At 36.8% G+C, this 27073-nt stretch overlaps 1 protein-coding gene and 1 long non-coding RNA gene across 7 annotated transcripts in view; one reads left to right on the top strand and one right to left on the bottom strand.

Moving 5' to 3' along the window:
- Window positions 1–27073, bottom strand: part of adgrl1a (adhesion G protein-coupled receptor L1a) — a 374293-nt gene that overhangs the window by 281309 nt on the left and 65911 nt on the right. Inside the window, exon 1 of one of the 6 annotated variants that reach the window (XM_087245091.1) lies at window positions 4090–4555. The exons of the other annotated variants lie outside the window; for them this stretch is intronic. The gene's annotated coding sequence lies outside the window, so the exon portion shown is untranslated. Of the gene's footprint in view, window positions 1–4089; window positions 4556–27073 lie in introns of those variants that run through there. 6 annotated transcript variants of the gene reach the window in all.
- The window catches only part of LOC147846022 (uncharacterized), an 885319-nt gene that overhangs the window by 112132 nt on the left and 746114 nt on the right, over window positions 1–27073 (top strand). The window lies entirely within an intron of this gene.

Here is a 27073-nt window from a genome sequence, read left to right on the forward strand (position 1 = left end):
GCAAAATGCACTGCAGAAAACAGGCCTTGACCTTTTGTTCCGCTGATGTGTCTTATTCATACAGTTGTGCTGTGCGTTTGGTTTGTTCAACAAGAGTCCCACTGCTCTCTGACTGCCACTGAAGCTCTTCACACACATACACACACAGCGCCATGACTTAATTTCCTTTATTAGTGATATGTCACGCTCTGAAGATAAAGCACAAGCTCACACACACATACACGTGTGTGGTGGCAGGCCACTGAGGTCACAAAATCCCCATCCCACACACAGCGCCAGTCAGATGAAAAAATAAATCACTCACAACTTCTTCAAATTCTCAATGACTCAATGACACATAATGCTTAATCAAACTGAACAGAAGAACTGTGGTGCGTAATGACGCTGTTCCTTTTCTCACTTACAGCTGACCTTTGTATAGTCGGCTTTCGTGCTGTAACCAGTTTGTCCAGTTAGCTCGCCATGCACGTTGGTGGACATGAAACCCAGAGAGTTCCAGAAAGCAAGTAAGAAAAAACAGAACATGGATCAATTAGTGCTTTTGAAAATACAATTGGTTGGGTTTAGGGAAGGAGGAGGGTGGGTCAGTCAATCGGTCAGTCGCTCAGTCATTCAGTCAGTCGACAGTGGTCTTTTGTGAGATCATATGAGAGCAGCAGGTGCGAATAGAACTCGCAAGATAAATTTGAGATATCGGAAACCCTACATACTGGTCTCTGGTGTATTCACGAAAACAAAAGCTTCAAAAAAACTAACATCCTGGGACATATTTTGTGCACTCTAGAACAAGGTTATACTAGTTTTGGATTTTTCATTAGTTTTAGTTTCTATTTCATTTTGACTTTTTGTTTTTAAATTCAGTTAGTTTTAATAAGTTTTTAGAATGAGATTTATTAGTTTGTATTAGTTTCATAATTAGTTTTAGTTTATATATATATATATATATTATAAGGATAGTTATACATATATACGTTTATTTATTTATTTATTTATATATATTATAAGGATATTTGTTAGGTGCAAGATTAAAAATCCCTGTCTCAGTCATACATTTTTGAATCATGTGTTCAGAGGACACATCTACCACTACCATCTACCCATCCTCAAATTCAAATACAACAGCTCACAAGATAGCAGCTTTAAGTACAATATGTGTGCGAGGCCGCTTGGTTAGATACACAGTAGTGATGGGAAGTTCAGATCTTAAATGCGGATGTTAGGACTCACATTATGTAGTCAGCAGCAATAGTAATGTCAGTCATTGTAAACAGCACCATGATCTGAAAAATGTCTTACATTGAAGTTTTGCAACCCAACTGAATCACGACTTTCTTATCTAAATTCCATTACGATTTTCTGTTATGAAATAAAGTTACATTTTTCACCAGATCCTCTCATTTAAGCTCTCGGTTTACCCGCGCTGCAGTTGTTCAAGATCAGTTCACTCACAGCAGGCTGCCATGTACTGTTTGTGTTGGGTTCACTGAATCACGCATGTGCAGTTTTATCGGTTAACCGATACTCAAATTTGATCTCAGTGTAATGTTACTGCTTTAATAACTGAATAAGAGTATATATTGGATTATTTAGAATCAGAGGGAGGTATTAGGCTGGTTAAAAATGAAGTATTTATTTATAAGTGCTTACTGGAGACGCCAATTGTTTCAAATGATTCAGTTCAATTTGGTGAACTAGTTCAACTGGTTCACTTAGAAGATCCGGTTAAAAAGATTCGTACGCAATCGAGATACAGAAATAAAACCCATTTTTGGGCACAAATGTGTTGAAGTAATAGTTTCAAGTCTCTGTATTTCACGCTGTCACCGTGCTGCTGTCATGTCCACTCGTTATTTAGTTTCAATTAGTTTTGTCTGTACACAATACAGTTTCAGTTACTTCTAGTTTTTAAAACAACTCTCGTTTTTATTTTTATTTCAGTTAACGACAATTTTTTTTTTTTCGTTACCTATAATAACCTTTCACCAGAAATGTATATAGAGGTACATTTTCAGAATTAGCCTGAGTTGCAAAAGTTGCTGTGTCAGAAGGTTTAATATGGTCTTAGTGACAGTATATAACATGGTCTGATTTGTTGACATCAGAAAAGTGATTAAGAATGTAATTATTCAAAAACTCAACTTATTACTTATTCAGATTAGAAAAATAATAAATGATCATACTACATTTTATTGTGAACTTAACAATTATTACAGACAAATAAGTAAAACATAGTTGTTTAAAATAACAGTGAGAAAACGTTTTGAATGACTTTTAAAATGAAATGTGATCATTAACACTAGAACTCATTTAGACTCTGTTTTGTAAACTTTGTTAAAATCAACTTTATAATTACTGTAGCAAAAATGTTTCTAAATGTGTGTATATTTCTTTCTAACATTGTAATTTGTTTAAAATTACACAATAAACAGGTTTCTTAATTTCTATCTTGAATTATCATAGTGGTTAAATATATGCATTTCAGTGTCTGCTACATTTTCCTGTGCCTTTAAATATGTGCGCTTTCTAGCAAGTTCCTGCTAAGCAAACAATAACTCTTTGATGGTGAAAACGTAACTACTTCAGACACATCTTTCAAAACAACATTTTAACTTTGGTGGAATAAACTTTGCTCTCCCGCTTGCCAGAAAAAAGTGAGGTACCTACACAGACTTTCATGTTCACATTCATGGCAAATCATTCATTTTTCATTGGCTCAAGAGATGGAATTTAGATGCGAAACCATTCCCTTAGTTATTTATTTATTTATTTTTTAATATAGGTGAATGAACATTTAATTTTTAATTGTTGGTTTGATTAAAGCTATATCTGATTGTTTAGAACAAAAGAGAATTTAAACAACAAGACAAATATGCTTTGGACCAGGTTATTTACAATTTTTCTCATGGAGATAGAAAATATTGTTTAAGGCAAATTATTTATTTTTCAATGAGTCAAGTGATCAAACTGATCAAGTGATCAACTGTGAACCATTACCTTTTTTTTTTTTGCATGAATGAAAGCTTTGTTCCAGTGCACACCAGTGTATAGGCAAAATTATTATTTTATTTTTTTTAATTTTTAGGATAATGTCTTTATAAAAATATGACATTCCAACGCAATCAATTTGTAACTTTTTGATTTAGAGGTAAATTCGTATGAATGTGTACAATTTAGTTGGATTTGCTCATCACCTAATGATTGTTGGGGTTAGGGGTGGGGTTGAGTGCATCCTATTTAAAATCATACATTTTTGTATGACTTAACTCGTACAAATTCATACGAATTAGCCACTAAACTGACAAAGAGTAAAATACTTGCATTTCCTCGTGAGATCGGACCGGACATTTATGGTTGATCCATTGTTAATTAGTAATGTGGGTCTAAACTGTGATCCAAAATTAGTTGAAATCAAACAATTTTTACTTTTTTTTTTTTTTTTTTGGGGGGGGGGGGGGGGCAACTTAGTTATTTTAAGTTCAGTCTACTTACATTTGTAAAAAAAATATTAAATTAACTTAATCGAATTGTGTTTTGACAACATGAAATAATTGTGTAGAAACCAGCATTTTTTACAGTGTAGACTTGCTGAGTTCCACAATAAATTTGTGTTAAGGCAATATAAAGGAATTAAGTTAACATATTTGGAAATTTAAGTTGACTGAACATAAACAATCAAGTTATCCAAAAACAAACTCAAGAATTGTGTGTGTTTTAGCTCAATTTAAATAAGTAGTTTGAACAAACAGCAAATGTCATGTTTTGAGTGTATATGATGATATTACGAGTGTATTATGATCATTCTCTTTTTGCCCATACATAAAATAAAAACAATTGAAACATCATTATTCTGTTGAATCAAGTAACTAGGTAAAATTAGATCCAAATGATGTTTTTGAGAAGAAGGGCTGTGCATTAAATGTAATAAAAATTACAGCAATAGTACAAATCATTTCTAATTCAGTACTCCCACAAGCAATGTGTCTTTTTAAGGAATTTTAAGAGGAGCATTACAACCAACTGATACTTAAACGCAAACTAAAACAGTTGAATGTTCATGAAAGCGAAAAAGAGGCCTTTAGGAAATCTAACCTGGCTGACTTATCACAGTCTGCTCTGCGTTTGCCATTGTACATGCATGCATGCATAAAAGTACAGCTGGAGGGTTGAGCGCTGAACGCAGCTGCACAATATCTTCCCCGTCAAACATGCAGGTTGCGCGCTTTTCTCCTCCGGCCCAGTCAGACTCTTCTCTGCGCCGCGCACGTTCAGCCGTCTGCCACCGCTCTAGATGACTCAGCCAGGCGAAGCAAATCCAGTCTATTTTCATGGAGGCGAAGGATCGGCTTAAAACTTTCCTATTCTTCTTCATTCTCCAGACAAAAAACGAGACAGCCTGCTGTGCTGTATCTGAACGGCCCACAAACTGCAGGTGGTGCAAGAGTTTGGTGGATTTTCATTACCGCCTGCCTCCCAGCAGGCCTGAGCGCTGTGACTCAGCCAGATCAGAAGGGTTATGGGGCAGCAGTTTGGAGACTCGCAGAGTCTGCCTTAGACTGTTTTAGATTACAGTGGCATTTGCTGGAGGGAACTTGCTGAAATATTAATCAGGTCAGAGTTAACAGAGCTGTCAATCTCTGCCCCGCGCTGAATTTTAATTCTATTACTGGTTTTTGTTGACCTTTGTTGCGTTTTTGCATGTGTTGCAAGTTAACCATTCTGTCCGTACCCACATGCCAAGATTGAATTATACAGCTGTCGCTTCATTTAATGAGGAAATGGGATTCAAAACACCCGACTCCACTGACCCAATACATCGACCTATGGCAGATTTTACAGGAAGACTGGCAAACAGAATCTGCGTTCGGATTCTTGCCACTGAAAGGTCTATTTGAGTCTGAGGGTTTGTCTCTTCCCTACATCCTTTGCCCAAGGAACGCTCGGACACTCTGACATCACAGTAAGGGCTCTGATTGGTCACCAGATGGCTCCCGATTGGAGACCATCCCAGACACTGATGGTGAATCACAGTGTCACTGACATGCTGGATGTGAATCCAAACCCACCACTCCATCACTTTAACCACTCATGCACTTTCACACACAGCTGTACATTTCGAACTGGCCATCCTTTATTTAAGGCACAGCATGGCAATATTTCATCCTAAATACACTCTGTCTGGCGAGTTACGCAATAGATTTTTTACAGGTTTACAGAGAACAAGAGAAAATATCCAGCAAACATTGACTCTGTGGTTGAAAATGTTTATACCAGAGGTCAGAAGAGAATGGCCAGACTAGATCAGCTTGTAGAAATACAACAGAAACTTAAATAACCATACAATACAACCACGGTCTGCAAAAGAGCATCTCTGAACACAGCATGACAAAACTTTGAAGCAGAAAAGCTACAGCAGCAGAAAAAGAAGGAGAAAATGATGCTGATGATAAAAAAAATATGAAGTTGATGATGATAAAGATGATGATGATGATAGTGAAGAAAAATAAAAAAAATGACAATGTTGATGAGGATTATGAAGAAGATGAAGTTTATTATGATGATAATTGTGATGATGTTGGAGAAGTTGATTAATGTGATGACGATGAAAGATTAAAGCACAGCATGGCTAAATTTCATCCTTAATAGTTTGTATCAGACGGGTAACTGGTTTACAGAGAATGATCGCAAAAGAGAGAAAATATCCAGCAAACATTGACTCTGCTGGTGAAAATGTTGATGCCTGAGGTAAGAGGAGAATCGACAGACTGGTTCAGCTGGTAGAAATACAACAGAAACTCAAATGAAGACAACATGACAAACCTTGAAGCAGATGAGCTACATCAGCAGAAGAAGAAGGAAAAGATGATAATGCTGATGATGAAAAAGATGAAGATGATGATGATGATCAGGATAATGATGGAGATGATCATGACGAAGTAAAAAAGAAACATAGTGAAGAAGAAAAGGAAAAAGTGACAACTATGTGTATGAAGATTATGGAGAATATGAAGAAGTTGATCATGATGATAAAGATTATAATGGAAACTGTGATAATGATTATAATGATGATGATGATGATGATGATGATGAAAGATTAAGATGAAGAAAAAAAGCAAATGAGCAACAGCAAACTGAGGCTACAAGTTACACAGACTCAACAAAACTACACAATGGACGAGCGGAACAAGGATATCTGGTCTTTTGAGTCTCAATCCTCTCTGTGTCTTTCAGAGTGTAAGGTCGGAATTTGACATCAAAAACATGAAAGCATGGATCCAAACTGCCTTGTATCAACTGTTCCGGCTGCTGCTGTTGTTGTAATCGTGTGGGGGATCATTTCTTGGCTCACTCTTTGAACTCTTTAGCACCGTCTGAGCATTGTTTCTAATCTTGACCATGTCCATCTCATTATGACCACAGTGTGCCCATCTCTTGATGCCTACATCTGCCACAGGATGAAACCACAAAGCACAGATCATCCCTAACTGCTGTCTTCAGCATGAGTTCACTATCCAAAAATCACCACAATTACCAGATCTCAACCCAATAAAGCACTGCTGTTCTCAGGGAAAAAGGACTATCCCAGTACATTTAGTGTGTGTTTATGTGCATTATGAGGACACAATTTGTATAATGACATGGGTATGACCTAATATTGCATTATTAAGGTGGTATATAATTATGTACCTCGTTTCCTTATAATTTAGTACTGTATAAACTCGCTTAACATATATTTTATGGTTAAAGTTAGGGTAAGGCCATATAATAAGAGTTTTTTACAGTATAAAATACATTATGCCTATAGAAACTTCTTATACAGTGCAAAAAAAAATAAATAAATAAAATAAAATAAATCAATGATTGTGTGTGGGAGTGAGTAGGTAGGTGTATGCATTCAATATACTGCTCAAATATTCAATATATTGCCCAAAGCAAACTTTTGGTCCTACAAATATAATCTTATTTTGAACTGTTTAAAATTACTTTTTTTTTTTCCTTTACATTTAAATTTGGCCACAGATTTCCTGTGAGTGGTGGGTTTCGGGGTAGGGTAAGGGTAAGGCCATATAATACGTATTTTTTACTAAATAAAATACAAAATGCCTATGAAGACTACTAATACATCACAAAAAAAAAAAAAAAAGTATGTGTGTCGGGGTGAGTGGGTAAGTGTATATTTTTAATATACCAGCAAACTTTTGTTCCTAAAAATATAATCTTATTTAGAACTGTTTAAAAATACTTAGTGTTTTTTTTTTTTTTTACATTCAAATTTTCAACACAGGCTCATTCTGAAAACAAGGCCCTATTTACATTTCTGGAGAGTGCCAAGTATTTTCCAGGAGCTACGTTTTTTTGCAGTTTTTGTTTTTGCGAATCCACCAAAGGCTGCTGTGTAACCTTTATGAGATCTTAAAGGATCACAAAACACTAAAACACATTTTTTGAGCTGTTGACAGTCATATATGTGTCCCACGCTGCTACAAACACTATTAGAACACATATATATTTCACAAAAAAAGTGAAAATTGGTTGTTTTGCGTTATGTTTAAGCAAATTCGTTCTTCCGGTTTCAAATGAACTTTTGAAGCTGCGTCACATAGATTTGATACTTGTGTGTATTCCAGCACGTAGACTGAATGTCTGCACCTGTGAGTGCATCGTGATGTCTCTGAGTGTACAACATTAATCCATGAGAAAGATTTGGTTCAAACCAATCAGCTCCTTCTTTTGTGTGTGCAGTGCAACTTCATTAATATGCATGATAGTTTCAAATACTGTTTTTACCTGTACAGTATTCAGATGGTTGAGAGAAGCCACATTGTGTTGCCAAAACACGTGGAAGCAAAATAATTGTTTGGAGACACAGGTTGTCAGTGTTGCTTTTATAATTTGCTGCATCTAAGGTTTTGTTATTATTTCCCTGCTATTATTATGAAAAAAAAAAAATATGTGTCTAAGGAACATTTTTTTACCCAAGAGCTTTTTTCATCTGGAAATGGTAAAATCTGGATTTGCAGCTTGTCTCCTTTTAAAAAAGACGCAACTCCAATTGGTGTTGATTGTCCTGTCTCTACAGATTTGGTAGAAAAGCGACCAGGGGTATTTTGTTTCTTTATTCAGATGGCAAAGTTAATTCGTATCATCAGCAGTACTCTTTCAGTGTTTAAAGACAGATCTTAGTCAAAATGATTTCTAAGTTACTAAAGTTTACCGTACGTTAATATTACTACAATATTACAGACTGAAAGATCCACTGTAAATGCTGCTCTCCGAGTGTAAACATGTAAACACTGCAATCAAACTATTACAATACCATCGTGTAGGATTTTCGCCAAATTTTGTGACACGATAGTCTATATACAAGCGGCTTTCTGATGCTACCTACCGAGAGCATCTAAGTTAACGAAATATGCGGAGGTTTTTTCTCTTATTCGCCATGTGGTCTCAATAATTGCATGAAAAATACATGCTTCCAGCAGTTCCTCGAATCAAATATCTTGTTTGTCGCGAGGGGCATAAATGAAATATTCCAAACTGCAGTTAAAGTCCACCATTTAATAATTTGGCAAATAATTTGATTACTGATGTCTTTGTAACCACAGTCAATGTCTTTCTGCCCTGCGTCTGTGTTTGTTTTGCCTCTGTGAAAATCAGCGTGTGCCCAAACCGAAACTCCCATATTTATGCAAAAATTTTTTTGCATCTTCCCTCTTTCCCTCCTCCGACACTCCCACCTAAACAGAGCTGGACACACCCACTTTCTTGACTCTTTCCAAACTAGAGGTGTGACAACACCCTGCTGAAACAGGGGGATTTCGTGGTCCTTTAAATTTCTCTAGCGAGTGCCATTTATGCTTGCTCTTCTCACGTAAATCCACCAGAGGTCGCTGTAGACTGACTGACTGACCGACCAACCAACCAATCTCCCAAGCCATCCCCTAAACACCAACAGTGTTTTAAAAAGCAATCCAGAAAAAGAATAGCCCCTTGATTCTTAGAATGCTTTATGATTTTACCACATTCTCTCTCTGTTATTTACTTGTTTATTTTATTTTTCAGCTTTTGTTTTTGTCTTACTTGCTTTCTGGAACCATTATTGGCCCGACTCAGACCTTGTCGTCACGGTTAACTCCTCTCTGCATCTCAAGTCCTCCAAAGTATGCTATGAGCCACCGGACAAGCTGGTAACAGCGAGAAAGCCATCCACACGGAGGTAAGCGGTCAGCTGGTTTATTTGTTTTAAAGATGAAATACAGGCATACGTTGATCTAGCTATGTAATTCATGATCTCCAGAAATGTATATAGAGGATCATTTTGAGAATGAAACTATGTTGCAAGTTTTGCCACATTTCCTGTGAGGGTTGGGTTTGGGGGTAGGGTTAGGGTAAGCCATATAATAAGCATTTCTACAACATAAAAAGCATTATGCTTATAGAAATTCCTTATGCATCACAAAAAAAAAAAATAATAAAAAATAAACAATATATGTGAGTGGTTGGGTATACCGCACATATTCAATATACTGCTCCTCACCCAAAGCAAAGATTTGAACCTACAAATATAATCTTATTTCCTAACCAGATTTTGCTCAGAGGCTTCACATCTCCTCCTGCCCAGCTTAGCTGCTCCATGCTAAGCTCTGTTAGGTGTCTTCTCCCTCTATAATCGGTCTAAATGCTGCAGTCTTCCTGTAAGGCAGCCAAGAGAGGCTTAGCTGCCTGGGTGAGATGCCAAAGCCTGGGCTGGAGAGAGGGGGAGAGGGGAAGGTAAGAAGCCAGAGGGAGCAGGAGGGCTCTTCAGACTGTCTAAATGATTGCATGTGTTTCGGTTCTGTATCTCTTTTTACTCGTGATGTGTTTTTATGTGTGTGTGTGTGTGTGTGTGTGTGTGTGCTGTTGTCATAGCGCAGGAGCCAATGAGCAGCTCTTAAGTGCCTGCATTCTTTTTAAATAAACCCCAAATGGAGCTTTGGCCGTACTTGAACCTGAAGAGGCACTTTCCCTCTTATTCCTGAGAGAGACATGAAACAAGAGCACACCTCTACAGCTTACCGCCACCCTCTTTTCCCGCACACTCACTCGCTCTTTCTGCCCAATGTTCTTTCTACAAACCTATCTGCCTTGTTTCCCATGGGCCGGCAATAGTGTGCATGGTTCTCTGGCTGCCTGACAGTACACAAAGTCTGAATATTCACCTCATCCATCCTTCATCTCCCTTCCCTACCATTCTATGCTGCGTTCAATATGTTCTCCTCTCGTTCTCGCTGCAACTTCTTGAATTTTTAAGCCGCATCCAAAAAAACTTTCAGCACAAACCTTCAGGCTATTTTGACTGTGTCTATTCTATCTGATCTAACTTATCATTTCCCCGTTGTGGGTGATCAAACATTGTATGCACTTTCAAATTCTCTTGGATTGTAACGCCTCCTTGAGATTTCACACTATGCATCCACCCAACTTCAGATGTATTGAGTGTTCTTTCCTTTTGCTAAACAATCTGACCTATATGCTTTTAAACTGTAGATTGTGTTTTTTTTTTATTGAATGAAAACTAAAACTAAGATTAAAAGTATTGGTCAAAACTTTTTTGTTAAAGTTCAACTGGAAGTTGCAACCATTATTATTATTTTTTTGTTTCATATTGTGATGCAGTACCTAGAGAAACATACAATAAATTAGCAAAAGTGGGCATGGCCTAAGATCGGGCCCAGAGAATCAAACCCGACCCTACAAGAGAAAAGCTTTATAGAGTTAACAAAAATCAATGAAAAAAAAAAAAAAAAAGATTTAAAAACATTTTTGTTAACGGATAAAAAAATAAATAAATAAAGACGAGATAAAAAAATAAAAAAAACACTAGAACTAACTAAAACTGTGTTGTGTGAATACCAAACTAACTGAAACTAACTAGACTTTTAGCAAAAATGTCCTTCGTTTTCATTTTGTAAATGTATTTAATACATACTGTATGCCTTTTAGAAGTAAAATTTATTTTGCTCTACAGGTGTTTGGCCCAACACAGGCTCATTCTGAAAATGTAGTCCCGCGGACGTTTCTGGAGACCGCAAATTATGTAGCCAGAGGTATGTATGGCTGCATTTAAATTTTTTTTAAGGCAAACGCTATGGGGTGGTATGACTCCATTCCTTTTGGTGCGTTTACCGTCTGACTGCTTACCTCTGCGTGGAAGGCTTTTCCACCCATACCAGTTTGTTCAGTTAGCTCGTCGATTACATCAGCGGACTTGAGACGCAGAGAGGAGTTGACCATGATGACAAAGACGAATGTGAACATGCTTAACGTCAGCTATGAACTTTATTATTTATAAGTTTATCTGAATTCTTGATAAGTTACTTTTACTTTTTTATTTATTTAAGTTCTGTTTGTGTGGTTTTGGAATCAGTGTCTGTTCAAACAAATGTTTTATTTTTATCCCTGAAAGGTTAAATTAAGATTAAGGAGTTGATGCAAGCTGTGGAAACACTAAATTTGCTCTGGTACACACTGGAAGTGTGAACTCTGTGAACTAAACTACTCACAGCAAATACATGTGCTAAAATATAAACAAAAATATTTTGGCTAAATTAACTGAAAAAAAAAATTATAAAAATGTTCATATTTAAAGGGCTATACTAAATGATGCTGTGGACTGTAAAAAAACATAATAGTTGGAGTATGAATTAATACAACCCAAGCTCTTACTGAACAGTGTGAAAATACATCCCAGGAGGTGATTTTTTTTGCAGTTTGTTTTCGCGAATTTACCAGAGGCCACTGTGTATGCTTTTTCAGATCTCAAATTTCTTTTGCAAGTGCCATTTGTGCCTGGTCTTGTTGCGTAAATCCACCATAGGCTGCTGTTGACTGACTGACTGACTGACCAACCCCACTCACCTTCTTCCCTAAACCCAACCAACAGTGTTTTCAAAAGCAATCCAAAAAAAGTGAAACCCCTAGCAGCTCCCTAGTTTTACCACTTTTTCAGATCTTACCATGTTTTCAACCTGTTATTTACTTGTTTAGGTTATTTTTTTAATTTTGATTTTGCTTCACATTCGTTCTGGAACCGTTCTTCACCGGACTCAAACTTTGTCATTGTGGTCAACTCCTCTCTTGGTCACAAGTCTGCTGACATACTGGGCGAGTAACTGCGGAAAAGCCGTCCACAAGGAGGTGCAGAAAAAACAGAAGCCATCAGCTATACCGCCCAGTAGGATTTGTTTTTAATGACGAAATGCAGCCATACGTAACTCTGGTTACATAATTTGGGCTCTCCAGAAATATATACTAGAGTACGTTTTTACAATGAACCTGTGTTGTATTATCAGTACCTTATTTAAACACCCAAGACTTAGAACAGCCTGTTAATGATCTGAAACTGCTATAAAACCATCCAAAACAACAATGACAGCAACTACTCAGTAAACCCTAATAAGTGCATGGCTTAATAACTTAGAACACTGTCACAACCATCCTATAATGCCTTAGAAACTACTTAAAACATCCTAGGACCTGCCAAGACACATTCCAGAAAAGACTCGAAACATCATAATAAATGCACTGCTTAACTCCATAAACAACCAGAATACTCCGCCTTGCACTGTCCTAGCAACCAAATGCTTTAAAACTCTCAGAACACCTTGCCTAATGCATAAATCACACTTATTTATCGCTTTATAACCACTCATAATGTCCTATAACTAGGACTACATGATTAAGGATAGTAAAAGTTAAATCATAATTGGAATAGTGCAATTATGATGTCCCTATTTTTTTTTTTTTAAAGCATCATGATCGTGTTAGCAGGTTAAGCTTAATTGGTTCACCATAATATATCTCACATAATCTATGTGAGAATGAATAGCTTTTAGCTATTTTTTGAAGAAAAAAAAAAAAACACATGCTAGACATATTTCAAATCCCATTAAGAGAACAGTTTATATACTTGTTATCCAAATCATCATCTACTGAGGCAGACAAATACATTATTTTAGAGAATACCATATGGTAATTAATGCAATGTCTATTAGCACTGCATAATATATACATATACATTTCAATTTTTAGTAAGAGATATTTTTTTCAGATTTAGCAAAATAAATTCAGTACACAAGCAGATTTTCAGTAAGTTATAGTGCTTTTTTGTGGCTTATATGGAGTTTGTTGCACATTGACGTCCATTGGCACATACATTGTTTAGTGTTTAGTATACAATAGCTTACACCACCTTATCAAGGAGAAAAAGGGCTGGGGTATGTTTTTTAAAATTTTTTTTAATCTTAATTGCATGTTACCAATCATGCAAAATGTCCCAGAAATGGGTTGCGGCTGGAAGGGCATCAGTTATAAGATAAGTTGGTGGTTCATTCCGCTATGGCGACCTCAGATTAATAAAAAGGAATAAGCCGAAAAGGAAATGAATGAATAAATAAATGAGTGAATCATGCAAAACTACCTAAAACACCCAGAACACCCATACATCTGCCTGTCTCAACATTTAAAAAATCTATAAAATACCTTCATAGTGTTTAGCTTTGCTCCTTAACCCAATACTATCCAGCATTTTTGGGATTTTAATTTTAGCGGGGCTCAGCTCCTTATGAGGTGAAAAAATAATAAAAATAGTAATAATAATAATAATATATACATAAACAATATTTCGATAAACACACACCTTGTTCTCTCGTTCTACACATCTGTGGTTTGCCAACACAATCTCACAGCAATTCATAACTTTTTGATTTAATGGCTAAAGCTGCGGTCTCACTTGACTTTTCTCCTCATAGACTTCCATTTATATGCACATGAATGCATCAGACCGGAAACATAGGGTCATGCGATAAGTTTTGCAGTTGGCTACGGTGCAAAGTTCAAGTTTGGTGAACTCTGACGTGTGAAATCGCATCACTTGACTGCATGAGACCAATCGAGGATCAAAAAATTACTTCTCTGGACAGAAATTTAAAATATGGAGCAAATCGCTCGCTTTTTTAATGTCTAATAATCAGGTTTAATCCCGCCCTTTTTCGTAGCGCCTGACAACAGAATTTCGCGCACACAAACTCTAGTGTGACCGCAGCTTAATTCATATGAATTCCTACAATCTAATTAGTAAAATTTTGTACGATTTGCTCATTACCCAATGACGGTTAGGGGTGGGGTTGGGTGCCACGCCTCCTTTTTAAAATTGTACTGAACTCGTACGAATGCATACAAATTAGCCACTAAACTGAAAAAAAGGCTGGGTTTGCTGGTTAAATGAAAAACGAAAATCGCAAAGTTTTAGGGTGGCAGAGTAGAATATAGGGAGCTATAGCTATAGCCACCCTCAAATATGCCTAACAACGCCCATTCCACCAGGTACTTTTTTTTTTTCTGAGAGTAAAGTTAATGCCTAGAAAAACCCATTCTACCTACCACCCAGAACAACTTGCTTAAGATCTAGAAACCACTACCTCCTACCGACCAATTAGCACTACTCTTCCAATGTGAATCACCTGACATTAAACTGTTGAAGCTACACAACTGAAAACCTTGAAATGTAAGTCTGTATGCATAATCTGAAAAGTTCTACATAAACTATAGAGCTCAAGACTTCTTTTACATGAGAAAAAGTCAAGATTCAATGCTGTTGACTATGAATGTTCCTTTCTTTGTAATGTCTGTTGTGTTCACAAGGCAGAGTTGGCTTTGTGTGTCAAAAGCAGTAGACTCTCTCTGGCCTTTGCAGGAGTGACTCAGCCTCTGTTGTCGGCAACAAGCAATGCAGACAGAATCTGGTAACATGCGCTCCATGTGCACCTCTGACCGGATCACTATTTAGCAGGGCCAAAATAAAGCCCTGCAGGTGAAAGTGGGAGGAAAGGAGAGGGTATTTGGAGTGCAGGTTTTCAAATCTCGTCCTCTGTGCCATGTGCCAGCATTGTAGGTCGAAGCGTGCTTGTGTCCTCTCCCTGGCACCGATTTCACATGTCTAATGCAAAGAGCCTAAACTGAGCAGCACTACCCCTGTCGCATCCCTGTTTAAGTGCGGGATCAAAGATGGCCAGACAGACGCCCGCTCTCTCTCCAGCACGGTCTCTGATGGATCGGTCATTTCACGGCACCTGCTCCTCCCAGCATCCTCCGCCACCATGACAACGAGCCGCACAATCGGAACAATCTGCTCAGCGCCTGTGACGCCATGTCTCCATAGCAACGGCACTCTGCTCATCCCGATGGCTCTCCTGGAATATATATAAAAAAATGAAGCTCCAAATGTGGCTCAAACATCCTGACAGATCTTCGCAATTTCGATAAGAGAGCAAAGAGACCGGCACTTGATGTTCAATCAAGGCAAAGCCATTCAGAAAGCACTCGAGACAGATGGAGGTTACAGCCGTCCCAGAGCCCTGTCTGGAATATTCTGCAGGATAGGCTCCCCGAGCCTTGGTATTGTCAGCGATGACATAATGTTTTAAATGTGGGCCAGAAGAAGCGGCGCTCGATACTCGCATTTTCGAGCTTGTTATACATCAATGCGGATTTAATTCATTAATCCATCCTCTCATTGACTGGGGGGTGGGTTTGGCTAATTATGCACAAAAGACACATCTATCAGAGTCTCTTTTGTTTGTCGGAGCACTTTATCCCGCAGGGAGAGCCGAATAACAGAAATTTCCAACATGCACGACTCCCGGGGGAGCTGCTGTGCGTCCCGCTGAGGCGACTTCTTGGTGAAGGACTAGCCTGTTAATCAATAAAAGAGGGTCTTGATCGCTAACAGATGAATCAATTAATCACCCTGGCTCGTATCTCGACTGCAACGGGAGACTGAAGTTAATCATTTTAAGAACACACGACCCGAGGCTAACGAATAACAAAAAAGAGCATACTAGCCTTTTAAGCGCTGGCCAGATAAACATGCACAATAGAGTTGTGTGCATTTGTGAAGAGAGATCTCGCCCGCTGCATGGGGCGTCTGTGGGTGAGAGATGCACACTGAGATGAGTGATAGAGGGAGGGCAGTGAGATGAGCTCAGCTCCCCGAGGCGCTCCTTCACCGCTGGAGAGGAGGGCCGTCCACTCTGGCTTTGAGGAGGCAGCTCTACAAAGCACCGGCACTCAGAGGGACGTTTGCAGAGCCAGGGCTGGTCAGAGTCCTGGGGCGCCGGCGCCGTGTGGAGCAGCCCTCCCGCAGAGGAAAAGAAAAGAATGCTTGGGGAAGGAAGGCATGCGGGGAATGGCTGTAAAGGAGCCGTGAGGAAAATGGAGATTTGGAAGTGGTGGAGATGGCGGAAAAAAAAAATGTAGGAACAACAAAAATAGATTCAAAGGAAACAAATTTGAATGATCTGTCTTGATGTGCAACACGCCGTTTTCAACAGCAACAACAAACTTTTGATGTGTTTTGACCATTAATTTAAATTAAACAGCGCTCAAAAACATGAAAACGCTTTTAAAAAGATTTAGAAAGTTTGGGAAATTGCGTTTAAAATTACATGTTCAGTCAGGAATGTGTGATTTCTTGACAGCCGAAACAACAACAAGCTGCAGAACTGCACTTGCTAAGGCTGTGCAATGTTTCAAAAGTATCGCATTTACATTTTATCCAAACAACTTACAGGTGAGAATAAAAGAAGCTATTCAAATCATCAAATATTTGCAGTATATTTATGCTATGACAAGTCGTTTTTATTTGTTTTCCCTTCATGCACACATAGTGGTGTCCTAAAGGTGGTTTATCAAACCCACTTACCTGTGTGGCGCACACTTAGAATTGCACAATGTAGACTAAAGATTTTGGCCACATTTCAGAAGGAATGTTGCTGCCATATTATGAAAACTTGAAACTATTTGCCCTTGCTTTTCTATTATTAAGCAAAATAATCCTATTACAAATCGAAAAACAAGATTATTTTGCTTACCCCATTGGCAGATTATTTTGCTTGATTTGAGGAAAAACTCACTTCATTTTGAAATAGTATTTCTTAAAACAAGACAATATGTTTTGCTTGTCTAGAAAATGCTTCTTGATTTAAGAATTTGAAGATATTTGGACTAGAAAAAAGACAAAAAATCTTGGTATGAAAAGCATTTTTTGCAGTGTAGGTAATTATTTGAGGGCTCTCAGATTTCCTGGGCCCTAAGCGGCTTCTTACCTTACTTATTGGTTAGGTCCACCCCCGATGATCTAATCTGATTCAACGATCTTTGCTAAGCTAAGCTAAGCTAAAAGTAGGGCTTGATTTGTGCCGGAACATGCCAGATGTGGATCTAGCACCTAATCTAATCCGTCACCTGATTTTACCGATCCCCATCCTCAACCACCCTCCTCCCCGTCCGCTGTTCACTTTCACTTTCTTCCTGTGACTCCAAAACCTCTTATTTTTTTTTGTCCACGGCAACCTCACACTCTTCACTTTCGTCTTTCGTTCAACATCCCCCTCCGCTCTCCACTTTAGTGCGCAACACCTCACCATCCTTAGGTTACATGCTGGATCCTTTACCCCAATTTATTCTAAGACCTCACAATTCACAAATTAAGCACTGGCTAAAAGTATTACCACCAAATCTAAACATGGGGTGAATTGATAAAAAAAAAAAAAAAAAATGTATAACATAACTGTTTAACTCTTGAAGACTTGTCTAATGAGCCTATTTCCAAAAAAAAAATGTAGTTTCCAACTGTGTAATGGATACATCAGCTGTATTTTTCATTTAAAGTACAGCTGTAAATAGGAGAAATAAAAAGGCACAACTGAGACAATTCAGACACTCATCATGCTTGAAAGCTATGCTTCCTTCATTCGCTTGTCTGCCTGACTGAGTCTTTTTTCTTTCTTTCTTTTTCTGGGTTTTTGTCTCCATTTCTGTTATCTGATGGAGTTTGTGTTTCTTGCCACTCTCACCGCTGGCTTGATTAGCTGAGGTCTATAGTGCTGCCTTACATTTGAATTACATTCTGCAACACTGACATTGCTATTGACCTGAATTTAAACAAACATTGAACTGACTTTATCTGAAAAAGGACATTTCTGCCATTTGTTTATCGCTGCAGTGAACACTCACATTCCTTCTCATAATGGATTCTTCTATTTTGGTCTGAGTGATCTCCGTAAAGCCTCATCGACAATCTGCATTGTACAAAATGCTCCAGAAAAGGTTACTAGACTTGACATACAGCACTTCAGTGAAATACGTTGTTATTTCATTGCTTGATAATAATAAATAGAGGTTTCTGCTCCTCATTTTGATATCAGCTCTGCAATAACGGAGATATTTAAATATTCTGAGGTTGAATATTCTTGAATAATCTTAGTTATGTCTCACGTAAGGAGCAGCTTTGTCTTAAAGGGATAGTTCACACAAAAAGTTTACTAGTATAGTAAAAGTTTGATCGCAGCTTAATGCTTTTAATTTTTTTCAGAGCAGACATGAACATTATTGAGCATGTCGGGGGTAAGATGAAGGAGGAGGCATTAAAGATGAATCCGAAGAATCTTGATGAACTCTGGGAGTCCTGCAAGAATGCTTTCTTTGCCATTCCAAACTAATTTATTAATAATTTATTTGAGTCATCACAGAGATGTATGAATGCAGCCCTGCAAGCACATGGGAGTCATACATAATATTAATTATTTTTCCACTGCACCTTGACTTTATATTCTATATTATACATTATTTTTACTAAGTGAAAAGACTTTTGTCTAAGCAAAGTCAGACTTTGCTTTCCTAATTAAATAATTAAAAATCAAGAAATTATATTTTATTTAGGTAAAATAAGCATGATCTAGAGGCATTTGCCTTTCATATAAGCCACTCCTGATACCAAATGATCCACTAAAAGTCAAGTTATTATTTGTCCTTCCTTAAACTTGGATAGCCGACAAGACTTTTGTCAGGGAGTGTATATGCAAAATACAAACAAGGACTTGCATTTCACATACTGTATGTAATTTGTTTGTATTGCCATATATCAGACTTCAATGTGGGTCAAGATATGTTACTAAAGCACATGTTAATTCAAGTTGCTCTTTAATAATACAGGAAATTGTAATTATACATTTTACTAAAGTACCAACATTAATTGAGATGTTTCACCACAAATACCATAGGACAAATAAAAATAGATCTAAACAAGGCAACTATGGGCATGCAACTGTAGAGAGTGAACATTGAATGAATAAATAAACAGTCCTGGAAAAATCTGACCATGGCTTTGAAACACACATCTTTGAAAATTACAGACAATGTTGAAAGTATCTGAGAAGCAGAACACACACAACAAAAAGCATCTATTTGCTCTAGTCCCACTGCTTTCTATTCTGCACTTCAGATCACATTACGTATTTTCCATTCCTATGGGACAGATGAAAGTTAAGAGGAACATGAATGTGGGAAGAGGAAGCACGAAGCAGAAAGAATGTGAGAATTGGAGGTTAGGAGGTAGGGAGGGGTGAATCGCAGGTTGCTCTTTAATTAAAATGTTTTTCAATTAATTTTACAATTAGGGGCTGCTCGTTCGCTTTGGCACACTGAAGTGATGACATTGTTTACACGGTCATAAAAACAATGATGACAGATTGTCAGTTGTATGAGACCATCACAGACAGGCGACTTCACCTGACACATCACACCTGACAAGTGTACAGCCTATATAGATACAAGATTATGTCTGGAAATGTTTTATGTTTTTTTTGTTTTGTTTTTTTGTGTGTGTGTGTGTTGTGTGCTGTACTTGTAAAGAATGAAAATGGCATTAAAAAGTAAATAAAACAATAAAAACTACATTGTTCAATAATTTTCTTTCAGTTTAGTCCCTTATTTATCAGGGGTTGTCACAGCAGAATCAACCACCAGCTTATCCAGCATGTTTTACACAGCGGATGCTCTTCCAGCTGCAACACAGCACTGAGAAACAACCATACACACTCGTATTCACACACATACACTACTACCAATTCAGCTTATTCTATTTCACACCCCATGTCTTTGGACTGTGGGGGTAATTGGAACACCCACACCAACACGGGAAGAACACAGAAATGCCCACTGACTTAGCCAATGCTTGAACCAGCAACCTTCTTGCTGTGAGGCAACAGTCCTAGCCACTGAGCCACTGCGCCTTCCTCAACTAAATATTATAAAACTCTTCATTTTAATTCATATATTGTATGTATATATATATATATATATATATATATATATATATATATATATATATATATATATATATATATATATATATTTGTAAATAAAGCTAAACGTAGTTAAATGTAAAAAGTGCTTATTAACTGGATAAAAAAGAAATAGTTGATATATTTATACAGTAATATTAAAATAAAATTCCTACAATTAAATCTGGAAAAATCCATTAAATTAAACAAATTTTTATAAATTTTTCATTTAAATAAAGTACAACTTAAAAGTACCAAAAATAAGTAAATAAATAAACTAAAATGTTTAAAATAAATATTAAAAATGTACTAAAACTGAAACTAAAGTAATGAAAAATACTAAACTTGTTATATACAGTATAATTAAATACTATAACAGTCAACAAACTACACCAATATAATTCAAAATTAATTAATTTATTCAGGATATATTTCAAGGGAAATGTTTTAAAATGTCTTTAAACCCATTGTAAAATATAGATCTTTAATCAAACTAAAATATTGTTTATGACTTTTTTTTTTATTTAGTTTCTATTAGAAGTTTTTTTCTGATTTTGTTTTGTTAACAAACTGATATGATTGTATAATAATAATAATAATAATAATAATAATAATAATAATAATAATAATAATAATAATAATAATAATACATTTTATTTGTATAGCACTTTCCAACAAGCAAACAGCAAACAGCAAACCAGTATAAAGAGCATTGCAAAAATCAAGCCGAGAGAAAATAAAAGCATGAATTAATTTCTTGGCATCATCAAAAGATAGGACAGAATGAATTTTGGCAATATTTCTTAAATGATAAAAAACAAGTTTTTGTAACTTAATTAATATAAGATTTAAAATGAAGGTCATAATTGAAAATAACACCCAGCTTCTTTCATTCATTTTTGGATTGTAAACCTAAGGAACACAATTATGCTTCAATCCTCTCTCGCTTAGTTTTTTGCCCACAATAAGAATTTCAGTTTTATCTTTATTCAACTTTTAAAAATTTGCAGTCATCCATTACACAATATTGGATATGCAGTCGGACAAATTTTTCATCGCAGCAGTGTCTCTGGGCTCAACAGAAATATATATTTGTATGTCATCAGCATAAAGATCATAATTCATGCCATATTTCTGAATTATATTACCCAGAGGAAGTATATAATAAATATAGACTTGGGTCTAGGATAGATCCCTGAACACCATCTAATATATTATGTTCTTGCAATGTATATTCATCTATATTTATGTAATGTGTATTATGTAATATATATTGTAAATTTAGTATACGTTTTACCATGTGTCACAGTCACCAGCAATCTAACCCTCATAGATTGCTGGAGGACATTTACACAAACTACAATCCTGTCTTCATATGAACTACATGACCCGTCACGCACCACACTCACACACCTGCTCCAAGTCCCCTTTAAAAACACTCACACAGCTGAAACTGCTCATGTACTGATTACATTCATACATACGGCTCAATTTGACACTCATTGCTGAGCCTTGTTTGGTTAAAATCATCTAATATTACAAAGTGTTCCTTATTAGAGTTTTAACATGTTCTGACCTTTGCTTTGTTTTATCATTTACTTTGTTTCCTGCCAGTATCGACCATTTGCCTGTTACCTGATGACGCCTCAGTATTGCCTTGTTTGTACTGATACTGATATTTTTGATCATTGCCTTCCGACTACATTTCTTAATAAAACCTGCACTCCTCACTCCGTTGTCACTCGACTCCCTTGTGGTAACACCACGAATACAGCAAATGCTGCTGATATGGCATAAAAACAAAAATAAATAAATAAATAAATAAATAAATAAATAAATAAATAAATCCCAATTTACAAAATGATTTTGTACTGACTACATTTAAACAAGTTTATCATACCATATATTCAAGTAAAAAAATCATAAAACAATTAGAGCATCTATAAGCCAAATTAAAGCCACAATAAATTCCTTATATACAAGCCTTAGTGATCAGTTTACACAGAAATGATGGTCACTTTTGTAAATAACTGTGTAACTTTTGTAAATAAAAATCACGCTCTCCCATGTACACACACTTACCAAGTAGCACATACAATCCGTTAGCGCCTGACTGATACACTGTTGTCATGGCAACCACATTAAGTAAGGACACTGCAACAACACTGAAATCACCCCCCTAACCCAAATAACCTTGCTTTTAGTGTGACCATCTGAAACCATTTCTTTTTTTCTCCCTCTCCCTTGATTCTTCTTTCCCGCTCTTTTCCCCAGCCTCTTTGCAACAAGTGAACTCTACTCTTCCATTAATACTCTTTATGATCATTTATTCGCCACCCCCTCTGTAAATACATGTGAAATTGCATCATTTATCTTCCTATCTCAGCCATCCGCTGCCCTTGACTGTAACAGGCTTTGTCGTTCCCTCCCACAAATGTCCCACAATTGCCCTGCATTTCCATCCCTTTCGGTGTGAAGCATGTTGCCGTGGACGGCAGCCTGTGCCCTGTCTAATTAAAGAGGAGATTTGCAGGGTGAGCCAACGTGAGGGCAGACGGAGAGGATAGGTTTAATAAGCCCAGCGGAGCAGCGCTGGGGGACGAGCCGCCAGTCATCGCCCACCCCAGAGCGCCCACACCAATAAACATATGAACTCCCGCAGGACAGACACACCTGTGCTCTTCTGCAGCCAGGAGATCTAGTGATCAGAGCCGTTTGCTAATGCACTGAGCACACACATGCACACAAACACTTCCCAAGGTCTCACGCTGTATTCAAATCAGCTTGCGGTTATGCTAAATGTTTAGTATTAACTGTATAGTAATTGATAGAGTTAAAGGGGACCTATTATGCCAGTTTTTGCAAGATGCTAATTAAGTCCATAGCGTTTGTGTGTGAAGTTTCAGCTCAACATACTTCACTACTAGTCTGTTTTTTTTGGGTTTTTAATTCTTTGAAACTGCCCTTTTTAGGGCTTTGACCAAAACTGTGTCATTGTGGTGACTGTCGCTTTAAATTCAAATGAGATTCTGCTCCCAGCCTCAAGGAACCGATTTAAAACAGCACTAACGTTATCTGTGTGAAAAAGTAAAAAGTGAAAATGTCACAAATAAAAAGTGGTTCAGTAGACTTTTATAATGCTGCATTTACACCATCATCCGCATCTGTGCATAAATAGACGCATAAACGTTTAGAGTTTATTTGCCTTACGTCAAATTCACAATAGATGCAGATTCGCATCATAAGCAGGGCTTCAGTCTGCCTGGTGACTCTAGCTTTGTTGCTCATTGTTAACATGGATATTATTGAGATAATAGCTGAGCTTTATTTGCTTTAGCATGGCTGAAAAACAGTGTAAATTTGTTCGGCGCCTTGTCTGAGTACACTAGATCCTTTCAGAGCTGCACCAAGCTCTTTGAGTTCCTCAACTCCTCCAGAAACTATTATTGTAAGATGGAGGCTTTCGGTGTGCTTCAGACTGACCCGAGCCCATTTGATGAACTGTTGTTCAAAATCAGCAAGAGGATTTCTCCTTGGGACACCAACAACAGACACTATGCTATAATCAGAACCAAGCTCCTGATTGGTAAACATGATGCAAATGTCTGCTGAAGTTCAGATTTTCCAATTTGAGCGATGTTTAATCTTGTCTTTGCGTTGACCTAACATGTAAATCACTTGCACTTGATGCTTTATTCAACACTTTTGTTCACAATGCCACTAAGACACCGACATTAAATGGTGTGAAAACGGTGGACAGCTGCTTCTCACTCAGGGCTGTTTAAGCTAATGAGGGAAAGTATGTCACTAATGGGTGCCGCTTCCCCCCTCTGATGACACATACAAAGAGATAATGTCAATTAAAGTGTATCTGCAAATTATATTATCAAGTGCGATTATATATATAAAAAATATTTATTAAAAATGCTAACTTTTTTATATTCACACAATGGTGCCTCACACAACTGTGTTTAAACATTTTATAAAAGTGATTTTTTCACTTGAGAGATTCTTTAAAAAATGGAACTGCGTACTGTAGATAAAAGAGAGATCAAGGCTAAGTGCATAGTGTCAATATTCAGGTAAAACAATTGCAGATGGGTTTTTATTCACTTTAACTTTGCTGAATGATAATTAAAAATGACCAACATTGATTATAAGCATAATTATACGTAATGCTCGGATTTAAGCAAGCGAATACATATGACTCATTCCAGTACTGCAATGTTGTACAATAAATTTATAACTTGAACAATAAAGGTATTATTGTCTTAATTGTGAGGAAATTTGCTTAAGTGACTATCTTTGTACCTACTTTGTTAAACGTTTTTTTAAATAACTAACAAAGTTGACAATAACAGCTGACATTATTGATTTCAAAAAGTGGATGAGAAATTCATTTAGATATCACAAAAACAGAGCTGATGTATAAAAAAAATCTGCTTTTGGTGTTAAGTATTTGTACAAATGAATGAGAGAAGAAAAATGACATTGCCTTCCAGAGTTTCCCACCAGTGAATGTGACATCACTTGCAAATCATTCTCTGTTTATATATATTAATTGTCTTTTAAAAACTGTAACAGAGTTGACCATCAGAGTTGACCAAATTCCTCAAATACTTAGTAAAATAAACAAACAAAAGATATATGAAAAGGTTTCATTCATATATATATATATTTTTTTTATTTATTTTATTTTTTTTTCATTGTTTTTGAAAATTAATGGCAGGTTTATCTAATAGCAAACAGAGAATGTACCTGCAGTTCTAGAATTAGTTTATAATATATAACAGTGTATAATACTTAAAGTACACAAGTATGTATCAGGACATTTAGTAGGGTTCAGCACAACTGGAGCTCAATTCATGTGTCAAAATTAAGCTTTCTTCCACAATTTGATCCTGGTTTATTTGAGAATTTTCATTCTCCCAATGATCTACAGAGTTTAGTTCCAACTCTAATAAAGTTATGTTCCATAAGTGGGGGGAGGGGGACATACCAAGATGAAGGAGGTTTGAGTGGGGGAGTTGCCTCCATTTTCGGGACATTATGGCCCAATTCCAATTCTATTTTGGTACCCCTACTCCTCCCCCCTCCTCTTGGCCCTTAAAACTGAGTGTGAAGGGGAAGGGCTTCAAAATGTACCCCTAAGATTCGTAATAATGACAAAACAATACTAATATGTGGATCTTCTTCCGGGTTTTGCTATCCTGCCGCTGTGGCTGGTGTATTCTGGGAAATGTTCTTACCTTTTGTTTTCGAGGGTTATCTACTCCTTCCCCTTAGCCCTATGCCTTCAAACTAAAGAGAATTGGGACACCCCTACCCCTTCGCTGGAATGCGCAGAATGGGGGGTAAGGACTAAGGGGTTGAATTAGGATTGGGCCTATACCCCAATTTGTGGGCATTACAGAGCTACTATGAATATGCTGAACAATCCCACAGCTTCCAGGAAACTTAGGATGTCTGGGTTTTCAGAAAATTGTGTGCTTGGAGATAGCTAGAGCTGAATTTTCCAGCATATTGTCCCCACAGGAGCATAACTGGTCACCCCTGGTTGTTTAAGAAATAAATACTTACACACTCCATCAGTCAGGGATATAAGAACTGTTGCCAAATGTATAACAAGGCACAAACATTAATTACTGCAATAAAGATTCTACCCTATACTCTAGAGTATTTGACTACTTAACTGATTACTATTTTGTAGTGAATAAAACGTGAAATGGCTTCTAAAACAGGAACAAATGTATAGCAGTACCTATTTTTGCGAAGTTAGAACTGATTGGAAGGGTAAGTAGTTGTGATTTTTCTGTTGGTCGACCTCATGCGAGTGATAGGGTGACCCTGCCTTTATGCCAATAAACAAGTCATCAATTTTTTCAAATTGTTACCATTAGCATGACTTTGTAAACTACCCAAAACAAGTTTAACCCATGCAAATATCAATGGATTTAGTTGGAATATAATATTTAGGAAGATCTTCCATTTACAGCTAATTGCTGCTGTACATAAAATTTGTAGACAATATTTAGAAATGATGCTAAGAAAGTGTCTTAGCATTTGCTTCCAATGTAAACAGTTTTATTCAAAGCAACTTGAATTCATGGAATGCGTTACATCTTTGACCAGGTCGTTGTAAATGCCATGCTCTATTAGCTGACCTACATACATAAAGATCAACCTTAGGTCCTGACCAGCTGGTAGTGCACCAGGTCAAATGCAGACCTGCTTGCGTCATAATTGATCAGCTTGTTCCACCTAAAAACAATGTAAAAGCGGCTACAAATATAATCTGTATTTAGATAGATCTTCCAGCAGGGAATAAACAATCATGTTAAGAAATGTTGTTCTGCTGTAGAGCAGGAATTCAAAACACAAAGTTTGTGGTGATCCTGTGGGGATGTGGGTTTGAATCTTGTTTCCTGTCAACCTCCACTATCCTTTGAAACAAAGGTATTAAAAAGACTCAAAATAAGTTTTAAGTGGAATTTTTGCACCACTAGAGTATCATGATACAATTGGGTAAAAACACAATTTCAAACAGTGTTCTCCAAGTCTTCCATTAATCCAGCAAAGCAGTCCCACTGCCTACAAATGCTATCCGAAATGTGCTACTAAATCTAGAAGATGTATTTATAAGTTTTCGAACACAAAATTGTGTACTGTATTATTTATTTTGGGAAATTTGATTGAAGTTATTTCTATTGAAGATGTACCACTGACTAAAATGTCAATATGATAATCATAAAAACATCATCCAATCTATCTACATACTATATATAGTAAGCATGCTGACCAATCAGGAATTTAGATTCTTTCACATTTTTACTAAAGATAATGTAAGGAGTTTAGATGCAAAAACAAGTGCCATTTGGAGTTTGCTTCAACAATGAGCATTATTCTCACCCTCC

This window comes from Danio rerio, chromosome 3 (assembly GCF_052040795.2).
Source record: "Danio rerio strain M-AB ecotype USA chromosome 3, GRCz13ab, whole genome shotgun sequence".
Classification (NCBI taxonomy): domain Eukaryota; kingdom Metazoa; phylum Chordata; class Actinopteri; order Cypriniformes; family Danionidae; genus Danio; species Danio rerio.